Below are 14,629 nucleotides of genomic sequence, written 5' to 3' on the forward strand. Positions count from 1 at the left end.
TGAATCTGCAGTCTCTTGCTGTTCCGCAGGAGCAGGTGGATTGCAATCCCATGCTGTAAATGGAATCTCTATGGTTTCCTCTTCACAAACCTCTGGATCATCAAAGTTATTAATTTGTTGATTATTAATAACATTTCTTTCATCTATATATACTGCATTCAATATTTGTAAATTGTAAGTCTTAATGTCCATTATCCTGTACCCTTTTAAGAAAGGATGGTATCCCACAAGAATTCCAAGTTCTGTAGTAGGATCCATTTTTCCCCTTTTCTCCTTTGGGATGTATGCAAACACACGAGATCCAAATGCTTTCAAGTGTTTCAGACTAGGCTTCCTGCCATTCCATCTTTCATATGGAGTCATGTTGATAGCACTTGAAATTGTCCTGTTGTAAAGGTAAGCTGCTGTATTTACACATTCTCCCCAGCAGGGGTAAGGCAAGCCTGCCTGTAGCATTAAGCATCTTGCACTTTCCATCAGAGTTCTGTTAAACCTTTCTGACAACCCATTGTTCCTAGGGGTATATGCAACTGAGGTTGCATGCTCTATTCCTTCAGATTCAAGAATTTCTTTCATTTCTTTATTAATGTACTCACTTCCATTGTCAGTGTACAATAACTGTATTCCTCTGTCATGTTTATTCTTCATCAGGGCAACATAAGCTTTAAATCTTTCAGCTACTTCAGTCTTTGATTTCAACAAATACACATATGCAAATCTTGAAGCGCTGTCTATGAAATGCAGAACATATTTTGCCCCTCCTGCTGAAGCCTTGAGTGGGCCAATCAAATCTGAGTGCACTTCTTCCAAAATTTCTGCCTTAACACTGCTTGGCCTCTGCACGTGCTTAGGCGCTGTTCCCTTTCCTCTGAGACACACTTCACAACGTTCTTTGTCCTTAAAGCATTCCTTAACTGGCATTCCACAATCAATCAGCAGTTGCTTCACTGACTTAAAGTTTTTATGAGCTAGTTTCACGTGCCATTGGAACAAACAGTCCTTGTGGTTGCAATCTGCAGCCTTCTGCTCTGTCAATCCTTTATTAAAAGCAACTAGGCACTTTGATTCTTCCTCAACATTATCCTCATTTCCATCAAAATCACTTTCATCAGAATCAACATTGCTCTCAAAATCACTACAAGCATATTCCTCCAATTGACTTGCAACATTCTCCAGGCAATAGTGTGAGCCTACTGATAGCACTGGGTATTCTCTCCCTTCAGAATCAAATAAGCGACATTTGTCCTTTTTTATAGACACTTCAAAGTCTGCATCCACTAGTTTATTCACGGACAATAAATTTTCATCTGAATTAGGCATTAGGAATACGTCTTGTAAGGTTAAATGCATTACATTTCCACAATAGCTTTGAATTGCAATAGAAACTTCACCTTTCTGAGTGCATAGAAATCTTCCTCCACAAGCCATGACTAATGTTTCATCACAAGGCTCTAGAAAGTCAAAAGCTGATCTCAAGCCAGACACATGTACATCTGCACCGCTGTCCAGAACAAATGTATTTACACGCTTTAAATAATCTTTGGTTGAAGCTTTATTCGAGACTAGATAAGCCTTTGGGTGATTGTGCCATCTTGGCTCCCCTTGGCTTGGACTCCCTCTTGTGGATGATTGGGGCTGTTGCCTCCCATTTCCATCCCTCTCCCTTTGTGAGGATTTGGCGGGCTTTTCTTCCCGGCGAGAGGGGGGGGGAATTTCTCCCTTTGTTTCACGTTTCTCACATTGAAACGACCGGTGACCATGCTTTCCACATGAGAAGCATCTGATTGTGGATTTGTCATTTACACGCAGTACAGACACTCCACGAGATAATTCCCTCTCTTGGCTCCTGTCTGCTTCAAACTGTTTAAGTGCAGTCACCAGCTTAGTAAGGGTTAAGTCCTCTCTACCCAAAAGATTCCTTTTTTCAGCGTTATATTTAGAATGCAAACTTCCCAGAAATAGTATGAGAAACTCCTCTTCACCGATTTCCCCTCCTACAGCCTTCAATTCTGATTCCATATCTTGCATTTTCTTAAGGTGTTGCAAGAGGGTCATATCTCCAGACATTCTATTTGCATACAGTCTAGTTTTTAAAATCATTTTCTGGGTCTTGGACACAGTTCCAAATTTCTCATTGAGTGCATTTAGCATTTTCCTGGCGGTATCATTATTCAAAATTATCGCTGTCTCTTCCGGATTAATTGCATTGGCAATCAAATTCATTGCCTGGGCATCTGCAATTTTAAATTTCTTAAGGGCTTCTCTATCTGTGTCAGCTGGCGGGTCTTCATTCAAAACGTGATTCACCCCAATTGCTGTTAAAGCATTTTCCACCATTCTCTTCCATACGGGGAAGGAGGCTTGGGTGATATGTGGGACAGAAACGGACTGGGCCCCTTTTGAATTCATACTTTCCTTATCGTTGCTCATTCCAGCGGCTCAGGGCTGCTTTCCTCCTCACAGGATCCAAGCGCGGGGTTGTGTTTCCTGCCGTCCTTTGCAGACCAGGCTGCTGGCTCCGTCACAGGAAAAATTCCCTCTGGACGTTTGTAAATCCTTTCGTCTCCAGTGAAGATCCCAAAAGCAAAAAAAAGTGCGGTGTGATCCTATCTCAATAGCCAAAATAAAAACCAAGCGTACTCTGCTACCACTTATTGGGGGATCGGGGCCCCAGTTCCTGTAAAGGGAACCCCGATATTTAATTTTCTGCTACCAAATCAGAGGGATTGGATCGTTCCTCTTGAACTATGAGAATTGAGATCACACACACGCACAAAAGAGGCAAGACGCATTTGTCTTGAAGTAAAACAATCTTTACTCTAACTCAGGGTAGGAAAAAGTCACTGGGATACAAAACAAATAATATCTGTCTACATTCTATGTTTCCTATACTTGCCAAAACCTTTGGCAAGGCACTAAGCTTACTTACGAGTAGGCACCCTTAGCAAAAGGAGAGCCTCTCTCCATCCTGCCTGTTCAGCAGTCAAGCAAAAAGTGGTCAACTGCTTTCAGTTCTAACAAAGAAATCGAAAGCAGTTGAACATGCAAAATAGTTGTATACGTGACCCTTGGGCACGATTGCAATGGCCACCACAAACTGGCCATTTGGTCAGTTACAATATTAACCCCTTAACTGTCTGATATGTAACAAAGCTCGCTCTCTAATACCCAACAGTGTGGAGGAGTGGGGAATCAAGCCCGGTTCTTCACATTAGATTCTGCTGCTCTTAACCACTACACCACACTGATGAGCAATGGGGATGATCTGGGGCCTGGAGACCAAGCCCTACGAGGAGAGGTTGAGGGACTGGGGAATGTTCAGTCTGGAGAAGAGGAGGTTGAGGGGGGCATGATTGCTCTCCTTAAGTATTTGAAAGGCTGTCACTTAGAGGAGGGCAGGGAGCTGTTCCTGTTGGCAGAAGACGATAGGACTTGACATAATGGGTTTAAATTACGGGCGGAAAGATACCAGCTGGACATTAGGAAAAATATTTTTACACTAATTCTTCAGTGGAATCAGCTGCCTAGGGAGATGGTGAGCTCCCCCTTAATGGCAGTCTTCAAGTAGTGGTTGGACGAACACTTGTCAGGGATGCTTTGGGCTGATACTGCATTGAGCGTTGGGGGGGGGGGCTGGACTAGATAGCCTGTGTGGCCCCTTCCTGCTCTATAATTCTATATACAGCCCAGGCTTGAAACCCACCATTCATGTTTTATAAGAATAACATGCCGTCAAGTCGCAAAGGACTCATGGCATGGTCCAGGCAAAAAATTAGCAGATGTGGTTTGCCATTGCCTTCCTCTGCATAGCAACCCCAGTCTTCCTTGATGGTCTCCTATCTAAGTATTGACAATGGCTGACTCTGCTTAGTTTCCAAGCTCTGATGAGCCTGGGCTAAACTGGGCTATTAAACAAAAAGCATGCAATATGTGTGAACTGCTCATCCTGTCTATTTATGTGGCATAGTTTGCAAAATGGCATACTTACATGGCAATTAGTTCCTTTGGCATCAATATGAGTTGATGTCCCGTCATTAAATTTATGATGTGGGATCTAGAAAACAGCAAGTATGTCAACAATGTTGCTAATCAAAGAACATTTGCCTGAATTTAAGCTTACAACAAACTCTAGTCCTTTTCATTCTTGGCCTAAAAATGGACTGGGGAGGCATAAGAAATTGTGCAAAGTATGAGTCTGCACAAGTCCAATGTTGGAGCTGTCTTGATAGCACTAATAGCCACAGCCGGCTTGTTTACACAGCCTTTCTTAGGGATACAGAACATCAAGTTATTTTACTTGTGCCCTTGACCTAGGATCTAACCGTTCTTCCTGTTCTCATAAAACCTAACCCTAGAAAGGCAATTTTGGACAGATATAGCATTTTAAGAGTGCTGAAGCCCATTTGATAGTACCTTCCCTGAAGCACTGATACTTCTTCCTAATCTTGGAGTGAGCACTGATAAACCAGTTCTGCAGGTTTTCAGTGGGATTGATTTGGAGAGAAGCAAAATTTTTAATGCTGATTTTTTTAATGAGTGCTTACTGGCTTGCATCTATATATTCCTAACATCCATCCCCGTTTTCAGTTTAAAGCTTTAAAAAAAAACTTTTTCTAAAGTGGAAGACAAACTTATATATGCATTTCCAAATATCGACTTCTTTTTTGCCATCAAGTCACAGCTGACTTATGGTGACCCTCTGGGATTTTCAAGGCAAGAGATCTTTGGAGGCGGTTTGCCATTGCCTGCCTCCGTGTCACGAACCTGGTATTCCTTGGAGGTCTTCCGTTCAAATACTAGCCAGGGCTGACAGTGTGTGACTGGGCCAAGTTCACCCAGCTAGCTTCCACGTCACAAGTGGGGATATGAACCTGGGTTTCCCAGGTGCTAGTCTGAGACTTTAACCACTACGCCATGTTGGCTCTCAACACCATGCTGACTTTTTAGTAAATAAAATGTGACAGTATGGCAGAAGTTAGACCAAGGGCTGGATCTAGCCAGCTCTTCCCACTCAATCTCTCTCAGTGCTGTTCCTTACAGCCCCGTCTCACATGCCTTTCAACCATGCAGGTCCCATGGTCCCCAGCACAGTCTTTTTTGTCCTCCAGGGGACTTCTCTTTCCTCTTTAGCAAAAAGAAAAGCTGGTTGGCTCCAACCTGACTCATTTAATGATCCAACATTTCACCATTTCGATATTCAGAACTAGCAGTGAAGCTGGTTCATCCTGTAGGTGAATAACTTGCTGTGACAGCTGAAAAAACTGCTGATTGTCATCAGCCCTTGCGTCTTGGGGAAGAGGACAAAAACCACTACAAGCAAACTGATGGAGTGGTTACTCCCCGCTATTTGTTCTATGAATCCCTTGTCTCCATTCCCTTTGCTGGGCAGAATACAGAGAATTAGACCAGCTCAGATTAGCACAGACATGTTCATTATAGAAAGAAAGTATTAATTCTATTCACACCAATTACTATGTGGTAGAGAGCAGCTGTGAGCTCTGAATAGTTTGTGTTTGTACAACATATACAAAGGGAGATTATCTAAATGGGAGCTCTGCCCACATTTTACTTCTCCTTTACTGGAGTAAAAAGATTCACAGAGGGACATGGCTCTTAGGTCTTTCTCCTGCTAAGGGTTGGTAGACCTCCCAACTGCCCTTGGAAAGATCTAACTGAAGAACTGGCAGATTAAAATTTCGCAATTGAAGGCATGGCTGAATAGGGTTTTTTTTTTTTTTTGGAACTGATTCAGCCGTTGCAAGTGAAACATCGGCATATAGTAACAGGACTCAAGGAGTCATCATAGTTCTATCTTGAGGCTAGTATAATGTTTTTCCTCTTAGGAGGAACACCTAGAACATTTTAACCAGATTTCAGTGATAGATTTAAGGATTTGTTTTGATGGAACTTTTGATAAATAACTGGCTGTTCAGTCCAGAATGTTCCATAATATCTGTGGCCTGTACTAGGTCATTCCCAATCAGTTGGTCAAAATACTGATACATGATACATCAGAGTTTTCTGTACATGCACGGAAGCTTCAATCACATGAAGCAGAAATGTGGATTAAATGTCAAAGTCAAGGCCTCATAGCCATTCCAAGTTCCATTTTCAAAGGAATCCTGAATTAGTTTTAGAAATTTAGCAGATTGAGAATACTGGTTGTGGATTTCGTAGGAAAGGTCCACGAAAAAGAAAGGATGAAGATCTAGTTTCTTTGTGTTGAAAAATCCATGTAGAATTTAAATGTAGATGTAACTGTCGTGACTGAAACCCAGAGATGGAATTCTATCATCACCTCTTTGATAGTGATGATTCTATCATCACCTCCAAAAATAGATTTCATAGAAAATCTGATGGCCAAATCAAACTGTATCTAGTTTTGTAGGCACACCTATCATTCAATAGGATCAGGGGCTCATATCTTGATGGTGAGGGGTATAGTCACACTGCAGCATGGATTTTGTAGTTTTACAGAGGTGCAACACTCTTCTCACACATATTTTACTTCATATAGCATAGTATCAAACTGTTATACTCATACATGCACATGGAGCACTTACAGGAAAGGGGGTATAGAATTTGGTTCCATTTGTGAAAAAGCCTTAATACGTCATAAGATCATAAATAGAACAAGGATACTTAATGCTCAGCAATGCAAATATCGATCTTGTCTTTATGTGTGAGACTGCAATTCCCTCTGCAGCCCTCAGCAAGGCTCTGTTGAGCTGACGGAAGCAGGATGCCTATAGACCAATAAAAGGTGGTAAAGGTAAAGTGACAGAAAGTGCTATTTTTGCACAGTTCCTCTGTGCAGGTCTTCCATCTTGACTTGCCAGATTCTGCCCTCCTGACTCTGCCCAGGTACCAGAATTGTTTAAAATCAAAGTTGGTAACGCTGGAGTTCAATCAAGAAGAAGTGGTCTCCAAGGCACTAAACAACACATTAGGTGAGAAATTTGTGACCTGATCTTCCTACTTATGTTTAATGCTAAAAAGCAGCCATCAGAGAAATGGTGATTTGGATTTGGGCTACAATGCTCGGGCAGGTGAAGTTTAACTATTCTCCCTTTTCTTTAGAAACCACTTCCTGAGCTATTATTAGCCTTAGTAGGGAAGAAAGATGTCTCTATCATACTTATCTTTTTCTACTGGTAGGACTAATAGCAGCAGATATTGGGATTTCTATTGAGAAAACAACATGGGGGAACTCCTCCCACTGAGCCATAGCTCCAATACAAATTGGAGGCTTTCCTGGTTGCTTAAAATGTACACTAAAGCAATTTGCTTTCACACATGCTTAATAATGCCCTTTCAATCCACTTTGCAACTGGATTTTACTGTGTGGAATTGAAAAATCAACTTGCAAATGATTGCTAGAGTGCATTGAAAGTGCATTATTCAGCACGCGTGAAAGAGCCAATCATAGGTTTGAAATATAATGTGTAGATTAACCTCAACATAGATTCTGAGCAATGTTGAACTGCAAAGTTTCTTTATAATTTCAAACCAGTAGATACTGTTTCAGATAATTAAAGTTTCAGGGAGAAAGCAATAGTTATCCATTTATTAAACACCTGTTCTCAGACACAGGAGGAACAGGGCGAGGGGCTCTGTGCTTCTATGCCTTAGAACTATTGCATCGCACACAAACCAAATGTCTACTCTGTTTCTTTTTCCTTTTTTGCCATCAAGTTGCAGCTGACTTATGGCAACCCCATAGGGTTTTCAAGGTAAGAGCCTTCAGAGGTGGTTTGCCATTGCTGACTCTGCGTAGCTTCCAAGGTGGTCTCCCATCCAAATACTGACCAGGATTGCCCCTACTTAGCTTCTAACATCTGACAAGATTGGGCTATCCAGGGGCTTTCCAGGTCAGGTCCCTATGAATATCCTGCTAGGATAACTCATTTATTTTAGCGCACTTCCATCTCACTTTTCCTTCAATGAGCTGAAGATGGCATACACAGAACTTCCCTCCAACATTTTATCCTCACAACAATCCGGTGGGACTGGTTGGGCTGAGAGAGTACGGCTCGCCCACAGACTTCCAGTGACCTCTAAGGCAAATAGGAATTTGAAGCCAGGTCTCCCCAGTTCAGCACTCTACTACGCTGGAGCACTGACTCTTTAATAAAATCTTGTCACGCCATTACTTCTGTTTTAACACAGTAGCTGTGTTCCTTCCTCTGTAAGCAGAATTCCTTTTTTTACTCACACTTCAGTCTTGAAATGGAACACCCCTTTTATAGAAGACAGGTATTTTGATAAGGCAATCAAATAATTTGTCAAGAACTGAGAAATACCAAGTTGTCAAGTTAAAAGGATGGCTGTTTAAAAACAAGTGCTCTTACGGCAATACACACAAGCCCATTGTAATACAAGATAAACATAACCAGAAAGCAAACAGGACATGCTTTTTAATGGAGCTCTTCATTATCTCACTTAGTCTTTAATGGAGCAAACAGCATGTGTCATAGCTGTTATCTTACCATAGACAGTTTGCACACACTGTAAAAATTGCTCTCCATTCTTTGGTTGAAAAGATCATTGTTTATAAAAGGTGCCATGAAGTAGAGGTCGTGCTGATTTATTGCCAATTAAATCTGAAGGATCTCTATGCCCCTCTTCAAAACAAAGTCTATCTGGGTAATTCAGCCAGGGAGATTACATAGCAAGCTGCCTCTCCTGATATGCACCCGTGCTTTCTGTTTGGGCTTTACAAAAACAACTGGCTCGGATTCATTGAAAAAAGCCGGTGCAGGTTCTAGCTGTAGTTTCTATAGAAACTAGCTTCAGGAGAATCCTTTCCCTGGTGCCACGTCAGTCAAGGAACCCCGGCATGCTTGCTTTGGAATTCCTATGCTTTGCAGAGAGGATTTTGGAGAACGTTTGAGAGTAATATCTCAGGGTCAGGCCAGACAAGGTCCTGGAAGATCCATCAACAACGGTCCAGTATGTTTTCAGCGGGTAAATTAACAGCTGTGCACAGTGGTGGTGGTTGTGATTCAGACTGGAGATGCAGTGGAGGGAGAAGGGTTTAGTCCTTTGGACCTGCAGTTATTTGGACTTCAAATTCCCCCTCCAGAGTTGTTAATGTCCCCCATAAGGAAAAACATACAGGGTGCTTTTGTCTTGCCTGCAAAACTCCCTCAGCAGAAAATTGTTTGAGGGTGGGAAGAAGTGTGAGGGACAGGGTTAAGCCTCCCTCCACACCTCCTACACTACCAACCCAAATCAGGGGCCCGAAACTGCTGTTTATCACTGGAGATCCCTTCAGATATTTTCCCATGTGGTGCCTGGTTCAACCCTGAGTTTATACAGGGTGCTGGTCTCTTGAGCCTCAACTGTCACTGTATGTAACTTCAGGACACACTTTAAGAGCATATTCCCTATTGCTGCCCATTTCAGGGGTCTCCATCATTCTTGATCTTCTTACTGAGTAGCCACTTATAAATCCTTCTGAGGAACCCTGGGGTACCTTGGAACAGAGTCTGAAATCTACTTCTATTGATGAAAGAAACCATTTTGTTTGACTTTTGAAGGCTGTTCACCCTTACCATTGCAGCCCTTGTGAGCATGCAAGTTTAGAAAAGATGAACAGTACTATGAGATATACCCTATAGTGAAGCTATTGCAAGTTGAGAAGATGTACACTCCGGGGAATAAAGGAGTAGGAAGTGCACAGCCAAGCAACTGACTTTCCACCTGCCATTACCGGCCTTAGCTGAAGTACAGCAGTTGCCCCTGGCTCCTCCCTCTCTGTCCTTGGACAGTAAAGACCTTCAGTCCAAGGAGAAGGAGGGGAAGGATGTAAGGAGCACGTAGTCTGGTAACTATCCACCTTATCAGGGATGAAAGGGGATGGGACCACTGATTATGGCCTGATGATTAGGGTTGCCAACTGCCAGGTAGTAGCAGGAGATCTCCTGCTAATACAACTGATCTCCAGCCTATAGCTATCAGATCACCTGGAGAAAAATGGCCGCTTTGGCAATTGAACTCTATGGCATTGAAATCCCTCCCCAAACCCTGCCCTCCTGAGGCTCTGCCCCAAAAATCTCCTGCCGGTGGCGGAGGGACCTTGCAACCCTACCGATGAGGTGCCACCCCAGAATAATGCTATGTGTCAGAAAAATTGGAAGGAAGCACCCTCCACTGAAATCATAGTATATTTATTTTATGTAAGCTGCTTTAGGGATCCTTTTGGATCAAAACATGAGATAGAAAAAACAATCAACCAAGCAAGTATGCCATGATCACAGACATCTATACCTGAATCTACACTAGAACAGTGTGTGTGTTTGCTTACCTGCCAGACACTGAACTACAGCAGGCAGAAGGTTGTTTATTATTATTTATTTACAAAATCCGTATCCTGTTTTTCTGCCCTTACAAAGGCCGACAAGGAGGCTAACAAGTTAAAATATACATGATAAACTCACATTTTAAAACCATTAATATCAACACCCCAACATGCATCATTAAACAATTAAAAACCAGAGTTGAAATACATACAAAACATAAAAATAGCCATTCTGTTTTGTCCTTTTTGTTCTGTTCTGTCGACTGGGCACAGGCAGAAGGCCAAGCTCCTATAATTTATCTCAGGTGCAGCCAAATTCAGAGGCTTCACACTGGGTATCAACTGCAAGGATCGATGTTACACACACCCTTCTATGCCTAAAGAAGGCTAAAGTAACTCACATGGTTAGGCCCCAGCCTCAGACCATGAAATTCTTAGTTCATATTCACTGGGGAGGACTGTGGCTTAGTGGTAGAGCATCTGCTTTGCCCCATATTCAATCCCTGGCTTCCTCCATTAGAAGATCTGTATTAATTAATTAATTAATTAAAAGTACACATAAAATATGCATGCATGCTTTTTTAATAGTATATATCATAATGCTATATTTACAGGGGTTTCTTTCATGTGTTAATTTTCTATATTTTAAACTCAAGTTATGTGTGTGTGTAATGTGCCATCAAGTCACAGCCACTTTATGGCAACCCAGTAGGATTTTTAAGGCAAGAGACTAACAGAGGTGGTTTGCCGTTGCCTTCCTCTGCATAACAACCCTGGTATTCTCATCCAAGTACTAACCAGGCTTAGTTTCTGAGATCTGATGAGATCAGGATGGCCTGGGCCATCCAGGTCAGGACATTGAAGTCATACCATTTACTGTTAATCCATAATAAATATCTACCCTCAGTCCACTCCATCCACAAACTTTCAGTCCTTAGAGTCTCATCACCAGCATGTGTTGAAAAAGTGATAAGTTTATAGGCTCATCTATTACCACTCCAATCACTTTGGCCAAGATCCAAAAAAGGGGGGCGGGGATATGTGCATGTGCAAAAGATGTGGACATGCAGCTGGTGCTGGTTTGCTATGGTGCAAGACAGAAGATGCTTTGAAAACTAAACAGTGGCAAGTCTCTTTGGCAATGGGAACAGCTGTACAAAACACCAGACAAAGCCCCAGCTGTGGCTGTTTTTTAAAAAAGTATGTAACCTTGGCTCCTGATGGCAGTACAAACAGTATATTAAGGGAGAACAAATTTACCGCAAATGATCTGGACCATAAATTCCTGGCTAATCTTTTTGGAAATCTAATTTTGTCATGCAGACCTTCGGTTGCCAACACTGGGTAGGAAGATTCCTGGAGGATGAAGTTTGGGGAGGGAAGGGACCTCAGCAACATAGAATCCAACCTCCAAAGCAGCCATGTTCTCCAGGGGAACTGATCTCTGTAGCCTGGAGACCAGTTATAATTCTGAGAGATCTTCGGACACTACCTGGAGGTTGGCAACCCTGTGTAGACCTCATATACAACTCCATATTTGACCATGGTTATAAGAAACTGTAAACCACAAGTGTGTCACAACTCCTGCTGAGTGTGTTCCAGTTACAAAGTTCTCATATTTAACTAGTAAACAACTGGAGTCTCTCATATTAACCCCCGTTATGCATCTTTTGTGTTTTCTTGGCCTCCCCCACCACAGAATGGTTTAAGAGGTTTATTCCATAAAGGGAATGGGACTGTGGACTATACTACTGCATATAGCACATTTTATCCTGCTCCCACTGCATTCTACTCATGTAATAACATGTTCTGCATTGTTTAACATATTATGTCTAATACATTTTGCTTTTTCACATTTTTGAAATCCTACTCCAATTGCATTGCTTATTAGATGTCACACTATATTGATTGCATTGACTTACGGGGTACTTGGCCTTGAGTTTGGGTAAGAAAGAGGGAGTATAAACAACTGCTCCTAATTGGTACCAAAGATGTATCATAGTTGGCACCCACCTAATTCACTTTTCTGGCAGACTGTATGGAACACATTAAAAATACACCAGTGAATAAAGAAATGCTAACAGCCGTTATCAGTTTTTGCAGGCGAGCTTTCAGTTTGTCTCCCCTTCCCCCCACGCAACCCACACTTCCTCCTCATAAAAGCAATGCATAGAATCCCATGCGTGTGTGTAAAGTGCCGTCAAGTTGCAGCCGACTTATGGCGACCCCTTTTTGGGGTTTTCATAGCAAGAGACTAACAGAGGTGGTCTGCTAGTGCCTTTTTCTGCACAGCAACCCTCGTCTTCCTTGGTGGTCTCCCATCCAAATACTAACCAGGGCTGACCCTGTGTAGCTTCTGAGATCTGACAAAATCAGCCTAGCCTGGGCCATCCAGGTCAGGGTAGAATCCCATAGCTGAATCAAACAGGAAGTAAGTGCATAGGAAGGGCAGCCTTAGGGAATCTGCTTTTATTTCCCTAAAGTTCTGTTTGATTCAGTAGAATCCCATAGCTGAATTAAACAGCACTTTAGGGGAATAAAAGCAGATTCCCTAAGGCTTCCCTTCCTAGGCACACTTACTCTGAAGTCCCACTGAAACCAATGGGGTCTACTTCAGAGCAAATCCCCACTCGCTTGAACCGTCAGACACTGCCAAGCAACCCAGCGGCCAGGGCCTGACCCGTTTTAACTCAATCGCAAGCCTTTTTCTTGGTCGCAACTTTGTCACCTTAAGACGCGTGACACACTTTACACACCATTCTCCTCCCCCGCCCCTCGCGCAGGCGCATTTGCACCGTCGAGAGACTCCAGCCGTGAGTGGGAACTTTTCATTTCCTTTTCTTTCTTTCTTTCTAAATAGCGAGCCCCGTCAAGCCCGATACGCACGAGCCAACCCAACAAAATGTGACGGTCCTTGCAGCGGCGGCAGCGACGACAATAAGAAGAGCGCGTACTCTCCCCCCTGCGCTGAAATGGACTCGCCCGCTCTTTAGGCGGAGAAGCGGGGCGGGGGGGCGGCTTGACTGCAATTAGGGGAGGAGAAAGTTTCTGTGCGCGAGGAAGGTTTTGCTTTTGCATGCAAGCCGAGAAGGCGGAGTTAGTCGCTCGGGCGCCTTGTTGCTATGGGGAGACTGCGAGGGAGGCGGCGGCGTTGCGCTGCTGCTGCTGCTGCTGCTACGCAGGGGAAACCAGAGGCAGCCGCAAGCGGCGGCAGCTGCTGATCTCTGACATATTTCCCCTTATCACTGCCGCTGCCATATTGTGGCCACCTCCCCTCCTCCTCCTCCTCTCCCCCCCTTCCCAAGCTTCATGAGTACAGTGAGTTCCTTTATTAACTATCTCTGGGGAAAGGGGGTGGGTCGGCAGGGGAGCAGTTTCTCCCCTCACGTCTTCCAGCCTTGGGGTTGCATGGGGTTTCTCCCCCCCTCCTGCATTTTTTTTTGAGGGGGGGGGGTACTTTCAGTGTGTGTGAGACGCCAGTCCCTTTCTCTGCGTGGGATCTGTTGTGTCGGGTTTCCGGCATTACGCGACGTGGTGTGCTAACGCTGAGGCTGGAATGGTGGGTGGTTTTTACTTCTGTTTTTTGGGTGGGGGAGGGTCGCTCCGGCTGAGGAGCTGCTTGGGAGATGCTTCGCGAGGTTGGAAGTAGGGGTGGTTGGAAAGCCGGGCAAAGGGGTTAGGAGTTTATTGTGTGCCCGTGAGCGGGCTTGCGCGCGCGTGTGCCGGGGTTTGGGCAGCCAGCGGAGTTTGGAGGGCTGCGCGCGCGCGCGCGTGCTGGGAGGCATCCCCGGGACGAGCCTTGATGCGCGCTGGAGGGAAATGTCCGCAGCGGGGAGATGGGCTTCGCCGGGGAGGGGGAGGGGGAGAGGACCCCGCGCCTGGCGACCCCGGAGGGCTTCTGGCCAAGCGGGCGAAGCGAGGCTGGTGGCGCGCGTGGCGGAGACGGACGGGGCCGGGCAGCGCGACCTGGGTCGGACCGGTGAAACTGGCCGGTGGGGCGGAGGAAACTGAACCCGGGAGCAAGGGGAAGGAAGTGGGGGCTCTTCGGAATACCCCCTCCACGTGGCCGGCCTGCCTATACGTATTATCTGACAACTCCTCGTCTCTGTGGAGCTTTTTGCTTGGCTAGATTGAATGCCAACCCTTCTATGGTGATGCAGGGCAGAATTCTGAATATACCCTACTCAGACAGGATCTGCCCTTGCTCTGCTGGCTCTATTAGCCCATGCCCTTTTGGAAGGCCGCTTTCACGAGGAACTTCGATCGCACTGTATTTCCCCCCTTTTAACATACAAATCCAATGCCTCTGTGACTGACATAATGCCT

At 44.3% G+C, this 14,629-nt stretch overlaps 1 protein-coding gene across 1 annotated transcript in view; it reads left to right on the plus strand.

Moving 5' to 3' along the window:
• The first annotated feature begins 13,579 nt into the window (after nucleotides 1–13,579).
• The window catches only part of FOXN2 (forkhead box N2), a 55,430-nt gene continuing 54,380 nt past the window's right edge, over nucleotides 13,580–14,629 (plus strand). The window contains exon 1 of the mRNA XM_056853159.1: nucleotides 13,580–13,621. The gene's annotated coding sequence lies outside the window, so the exon portion shown is untranslated. The remainder of the gene's footprint in view (nucleotides 13,622–14,629) is intronic.

The sequence above is a fragment of the Euleptes europaea genome, chromosome 7 (genome assembly GCF_029931775.1).
Source record: "Euleptes europaea isolate rEulEur1 chromosome 7, rEulEur1.hap1, whole genome shotgun sequence".
NCBI classification, from domain to species: Eukaryota; Metazoa; Chordata; class Lepidosauria; order Squamata; family Sphaerodactylidae; genus Euleptes; species Euleptes europaea.